Raw genomic sequence first — 7314 nt, forward strand, 5'->3', positions numbered from 1 at the left:
AGGTGCTCAACCTAACGTGTCATAACATTACATATAAAAATATACTTGTCTGAACATTATCGGGTCGACGCTCTCGATCTCAGGTTAGATTTTGCCACTTCTGAGCATTTTCCCAACTTTAATTTATTTATGTATTTATTTAAAAAAAAAAAACAAGGGTCCGGAGGACATTACATGGGGGGTGGGAACATCATATTGGCATGGAACATTGCGAAGGAAAACACAAGGAAATAAGGAAACAAAACAACAACATCTTGGAATAACAGGATAACAACAATACAAGTAACTGTACAAAGCGATAAACTCAGCAATACAATAGAACTAACACTAGAATTGAAGATGAAGATTAATTCTAGAGAAATTGAATTATCATCCCAATTGAACTCCGAAAATTGCCAGGTCAGCCTGACGTTTTTTTTTTTTTCCTTTTTTTACAGGAACAGAAAGCGCTTCTAGGATTTACCCCATCCTTGTGGAGAGTGCATTCACTACCACAATGGCAATAGCCTGAAAGACAAAATCGGAAATATTTTTTTCTGACTACGCCACAGTTTAGAGAGTTAGCTACGGTGTTCGACAGCAGCGTAACGTTCCTAAGTAGATCATTCAGTAACATTCCAAACAGTCATTCCGTTCATTCAGTAACATTCCAAACAGTCATTCCGTTCATTCAGTAACATTCCAAACAGTCATTCCGTTCATTCAGTAACATTCCAGGAACATATCTAAGGCCCGGTTTCACCAACTCCGATTAACACTTGAACCGAGATCAACGGTCCCCAAAGTTGAGTTTATCCCTTAACCCTGCCCCACCAAGGGTAGTTACTGTCACTGAAGCATTCATCATGTCACTAACTGACGTTGCTAAAAAGGAATTCCATGTTATCTTTAAGTTTTAGCGATCCTTGATCTCGGTTCAAAGTTAACCAGCGTTGGTGAAACCGGGCCTAAGTAACATTCCAAAAAAGTAGACCTTAGGCTACATCAGAGTGATACAAAGATTTTACACTGTAGGGTATACTCTACTGTTTCTTAGAGTTTAGTTCCCATGTCCCAATGACTCCTACATGATCATTCATGTAACTGTTTTTGTTGTCAGACAAAATACTAAAGTTAGGCTTGTTATAGGCGTGCCGTTAACATCTCATTACGGCCGAAGTCTCATTACGACCGGAAGTCTCATTACGGCGAGAAAATCATTTAATCCCCAAGTGTCTCGTTACGGCCAAATCTCATTTCGGCCGAATGAAGTCTCATTTCGGCCGAAGACGTTTCATCACGGCCAAAATGAAAAAAGAAGCATCCACCATATTAGCAATCGCTGTGTTTTATGCTTCCCAAAGTGTGTCCGAGGCGGTGTGCCCCAAGGCTTGTGTCACACACAATGGTTCATGCACACAATATTGCGACAGTGTTTCCTGCATCCCTCGTGAAACATGTTTTTATTGTTATTCTGTGTCACACGATATTTGTATGTGTTACGCCATTTTCTCTCAGTATTAGAGCAACATCCTACACATTGGTTCTGTGAGCAAACTGTGTGTGTGTGTGTGTGTGTTCTGAAAAGTTACTCCACAAGGGAGCCCACTGGGAGCTCCAGGAGCCACATGGCCTATGACCATGATCTTTTTTCCCACTAGCTGCCTTCTACAATTTACGTCCACATGAAATTTAAAAAAAAAGTACGTAGGGGGCTGAACAAAATGACATATCGACAACAGAGAGAGGGCGCAGACAAGCTGGTTCATGATGACAAGGATGCAACCCGAGGCAGGGAATTAAACAACAGACAACAATTTCCGAAATTGTTTTCTGTTGTTTCATTCCCCGCCTCGGGTTGCATCCTTGTCAAAATGACATATTCTCTTGTTTGATGGTGACCATAAGACAAATGCTGTCAAGCAGGCTTTTTTTTTATACATTCAAAACATATTTAAGAAATTATGGACAACAATGACAATTACGTCATAATGATGCAGCTGCATAGTCAGAAAAATATTTCAGGAGGTGTTTTATGAGGCTTTAGATGGGGTGGAAGAGTCCCCCTCGTCAGTGCTTTATCTAGACCCCCCTACACTCCCCAAATGTTCAGTGACACCCCCTAACTTTTTGCCTGTGTACCCCCTATAGAGGGGTGCCCTTGCGATTTCAGCTTCAGACACGTCTGTAATGATATGTTAACGTCTGTAATGAAATGTTAAGCTGTAATGACGTCACTACAATGATGACCCCCAAAATTCTTTTCCAACACCCCTCTTGGCTTGGTGCTTGGGATTCTGGACAAACCACTGCCCCTTGTTCATTTTCGGGGGCACTACATTAGTGCTTCTGCCACTGCACTGATGTCACAATGTTATAAGCGTGTGTCACTTTGGACATTCGGAATTCCTCTAAGCTACAATATCCAAATTCAGAATCAGTAAGTCCGAAGCAAGAGATGTTACCTGCAGGCTTCATGCTGAAACGTGTGTGCGCAAAACACTTCCGCCATGGTGGGCGACGTCGTTAGTGCAATTATACACGCAGGACAATTGCGGGCACATGGAGTAGTGGCAGCAACCTGAAAACGATACATTTTCTCGTTATATATGAATAATCAAAGATATACCTTCCCACATGTTTCGTTTTGTCGTTTCTAACAAGCGTTAGTAGGGGAACAGCTCTTGGTTGGTCACATGCAAGCCACAACGCGAGAGGTGCCGATATTCCGATTACACGATCAAAAATTAAAAGTCTAGAACCATGCACACTTCCCCATGCAACTACTTCCCCAGCATCTTGAGACACGACACCCATGTATCCACGTACAGTGTAATGTGAAATTATGTGCAGGAATGAAAAAGATGCCAACACACCTGTAATCCAGTGTCTCATAAGTTTGCTTCGATTTTCTGGCAGCTTCCATGAAGTGCAATGCACGATTTACAAGTTTCGTTTCGCCATTCTCATTGCACATTGCTGCACATTTCGCAGGCGTCACGCAATTCCTCCGTGACCTCTTTTTGAGCAGTGAAAATAACTCGCGTCATGGACATGTATCTTCATCCCAGCGCTAATCACGTTTTGCATGCTATAGAAGGAGGGGGATCAATAATATTTATTTCGTGTTTTGATACCTTATTAGTTTGCTACTCTCGCGCTCTCACTTCGGATGGTGTCTAGAAAACCTTGGGTATCTCGTTTCTTGTGTCAGCGAGCAGTTGTACAGTTGTAGTTTACGACGTGTTTATCGATCGATTTATACTGCTGTAACCTGTAAATTAGCGGACTTCAGCGGCTTTTTATTTTCCGCCAATGTCTTTCGAGCAGCGCGTGCTGTTCCGGTGAAAACTGAGTTGAATGAATCACCACAGTCCCAACGTATATCGCGCACTGTTGACCAAGACCGAGAACCAAGAATTCTGGTGAGTTATGCTTTCGTAGACTGCCTGGTTTGCAGTGTGCTATCCACACATAGTTGCATTCTCATACGAGTAATTTGACTGAATCAAAGTAGCCGAAGTGCCTGTAATGAATGCAGCTCGGTATGTGTTAGTAGATATGCACCGTTTGTAGTTCGTTGCGCGTTTAGGAACAACAAATTCATTCGAAGTTAAGAAACCGATAATGCCGCACAGTACAGCAGCATCTATCATTGTGAGCCATATTTCGTTTGTGAAATTTGTCGTCATATTTGTTCAAAAATAAAAACGCAAGTCGGCATACTTGAATTGATCTCCTCGAATTCCTTACCGCGAACATCTGCAAATGTTGCGCAGCCTTTTGCACCGTACTAAGCGCAAAAGCATATTTGACTAGACTAAATATTTCAAGAGGAAGTCAATTAAGTACATTTTTATTTATAGCTTTTTTCCATTCCAGTCATGTTATGTGGCTACGCGAAGGATTCCAAAAAAGAAAAACAAGAACAACATGGCTAATAGGATTTTGCTGCCCAGGGAGTCTTGGCTCAAGAGGTGAGCTATTAAGATTACAAATGTATCATACGGTACTGTTGTGAAGGGTAAAAATATGTAGTAGTGCACGAATGTTAATTCGTGCACAACTTTTATAAGAAAGAAACGAGAAAAGGAAAGTCATGCATGCATCATTTCATGAATTGTAATGTATCACTGTTTCATATTCGCATGTTGTCATTAAATCAATGAAGTAATGCAACTAAATTCATCTCATGGTCATGCATTGTGTTTACCTGGAAGTCACATTTTTAAAGCTTGTAATTTTTTTGTCTAGACGAAGATTATGTTACCCTTGTATGAAATAACGGACACATATCAACATGTATGCCGGCACAGAACGGCCAGCCCGAGGCGGCGATGGGTGATGATCCTCGTCTCATTATAGGCAGCGGCGTTGACCGCGGACAGGAGCACTTCAGAAGCCAGGAATTCCAGTACGACTACGACGTAACGCCTGCTCCCAGACGTCCGGCAAAATTGGGATTGGGTAGGATGCGATAAATATGAGCGAGGACAACCTCGAGCACTCGTCTGATGGACCGGGTCTTCCTCATTCACTTGCTAGTGCCAGCTTTTCCACGACATATGTTGACGCTGGAGAGGTTAAAGACAAACAGCCAGCAGAGAACGGCCAGCCCGAGGCGGCAATGGGGGATGATCCTCGTCTCATTATAGCCAGCGGCATTGACCGCCGACAGGGCAGCTTCAGAAGCCAGGAATTGCAGTATGGTTACGACGTAACGCCTGCTCCCAGACGTTCGGGGAAATTGGCATTGGGTAGGACGTGATAAATACGATCGAGGGCAACCTCGAACACTCGTCCGATGGACCGGATCTTCCTCATTCACTTGCTAGTGCCAGCTTTTCCATGACATGATATGTTGACGCTGGAGAGGTTAAAGACAAACTGCCAGCAGGGAACGGCCAGCCCGAGGCAGCGATGGGGGATGATCCTCGTCTCATTATAGGCAGCGGCGTTAACCGTCGACAGGAGCGCTTCGGAAGCCAGTTTCAGTACGGCGACGTCGTAATCCGAGGGGCCTGCTCCCAGACGTTCGGCAAAATTGGCATTGGGTAGGACGTGATAAATACGATCGAGGGCAACCTCGAACACTCGTCCGATGGACCGGGTCTTCCTCATTCACTTGCTAGTGCCAGCTTTTCCATGACATGATATGTTGACGCTGGAGAGGTTAAAGACAAACTGCCAGCAGGGAACGGCCAGCCCGAGGCAGCGATGGGGGATGATCCTCGTCTCATTATAGGCAGCGGCGTTAACCGTCGACAGGAGCGCTTCGGAAGCCAGTTTCAGTACGGCGACGTCGTAATCCGAGGCGCCTGCTCCCAGACGTTCGGCAAAATTGGCATTGGGTAGGACGTGATAAATACGATCGAGGGCAACCTCGAACACTCGTCCGATGGACCGGGTATTCCTCATTCACTTGCTAGTGCCAGCTTTTCCATGACATGATATGTTGACGCTGGAGAGGTTAAAGACAAACTGCCAGCAGGGAACGGCCAGCCCGAGGCAGCGATGGGGGATGATCCTCGTCTCATTATAGGCAGCGGCGTTAACCGTCGACAGGAGCGCTTCGGAAGCCAGTTTCAGTACGGCGACGTCGTAATCCGAGGCGCCTGCTCCCAGACGTTCGGCAAAATTGGCATTGGGTAGGACGTGATAAATACGATCGAGGGCAACCTCGAACACTCGTCCGATGGACCGTGTATTCCTCATTCACTTGCTAGTGCCAGCTTTTCCATGACATGATACGTTGACGCTGGAGAGGTTAAAGACAAACTGCCAGCAGGGAACGGCCAGCCCGAGGCAGCGATGGGGGATGATCCTCGTCTCATTATAGGCAGCGGCGTTAACCGTCGACAGGAGCGCTTCGGAAGCCAGGAATTTCAGTACGGCGACGTCGTAATCCGAGGCGCCTGCTCCCAGACGTTCGGCAAAATTGGCATTGGGTAGGACGTGATAAATACGACCGAGGGCAACCTCGAACACTCGTCCGATGGACCGGCTCTTCCTCATTCAATTGCTAGTGCCAGCTTTTCCATGACATGATATGTTGACGCTGGAGAGGTTAAAGACAAACTGCCAGCAGGGAACGGCCAGCCCGAGGCAGCGATGGGGGACGATCCTCGTCTCATTATAGGCAGCGGCGTTAACCGTCGACAGGAGCGCTTCGGAAGCCAGTTTCAGTACGGCGACGTCGTAATCCGAGCCGCCTGCTCCCAGACGTTCGGCAAAATTGGCATTGGGTAGGACGTGATAAATACGATCGAGGGCAACCTCGAACACTCGTCCGATGGACCGGGTCTTCCTCATTCACTTGCTAGTGCCAGCTTTTCCATGACATGATACGTTGACGCTGGAGAGGTTAAAGACAAACTGCCAGCAGGGAACGGCCAGCCCGAGGCAGCGATAGGGGATGATCCTCGTCTCATTATAGGCAGCGGCGTTAACCGTCGACAGGAGCGCTTCGGAAGCCAGGAATTTCAGTACGGCGACGTCGTAATCCGAGGCGCCTGCTCCCAGACGTTCGGCAAAATTGCATTGGGTAGGACGTGATAAATACGACCGAGGGCAACCTCGAACACTCGTCCGATGGACCGGCTCTTCCTCATTCACTTGCTAGTGCCAGCTTTTCCATGACATGATATGTTGACGCTGGAGAGGTTAAAGACAAACTGCCAGCAGGGAACGGCCAGCCCGAGGCAGCGATGGGGGATGATCCTCGTCTCATTATAGGCAGCGGCGTTAACCGTCGACAGGAGCGCTTCGGAAGCCAGTTTCAGTACGGCGACGTCGTAATCCGAGGCGCCTGCTCGCAGACGTTCGGCAAAATTGGCATTGGGTAGGACGTGATAAATGCGATCGAGGGCAAGCTCGAACACTCGTCCGATGGACCGGGTATTCCTCATTCACTTGCTAGTGCCAGCTTTTCCATGACATGATATGTTGACGCTGGAGAGGTTAAAGACAAACTGCCAGCAGGGAACGGCCAGCCCGAGGCAGCGATGGGGGATGATCCTCGTCTCATTATAGGCAGCGGCGTTAACCGTCGACAGGAGCGCTTCGGAAGCCAGTTTCAGTACGGCGACGTCGTAATCCGAGGCGCCTGCTCCCAGACGTTCGGCAAAATTGGCATTGGGTAGGACGTGATAAATACGATCGAGGGCAACCTCGAACACTCGTCCGATGGACCGGGTCTTCCTCATTCACTTGCTAGTGCCAGCTTTTCCATGACATGATACGTTGACGCTGGAGAGGTTAAAGACAAACTGCCAGCAGGGAACGGCCAGCCCGAGGCAGCGATGGGGGATGATCCTCGTCTCATTATAGGCAGCG

The sequence above is a fragment of the Ornithodoros turicata genome, chromosome 1 (genome assembly GCF_037126465.1).
Source record: "Ornithodoros turicata isolate Travis chromosome 1, ASM3712646v1, whole genome shotgun sequence".
Taxonomy (NCBI): domain Eukaryota; kingdom Metazoa; phylum Arthropoda; class Arachnida; order Ixodida; family Argasidae; genus Ornithodoros; species Ornithodoros turicata.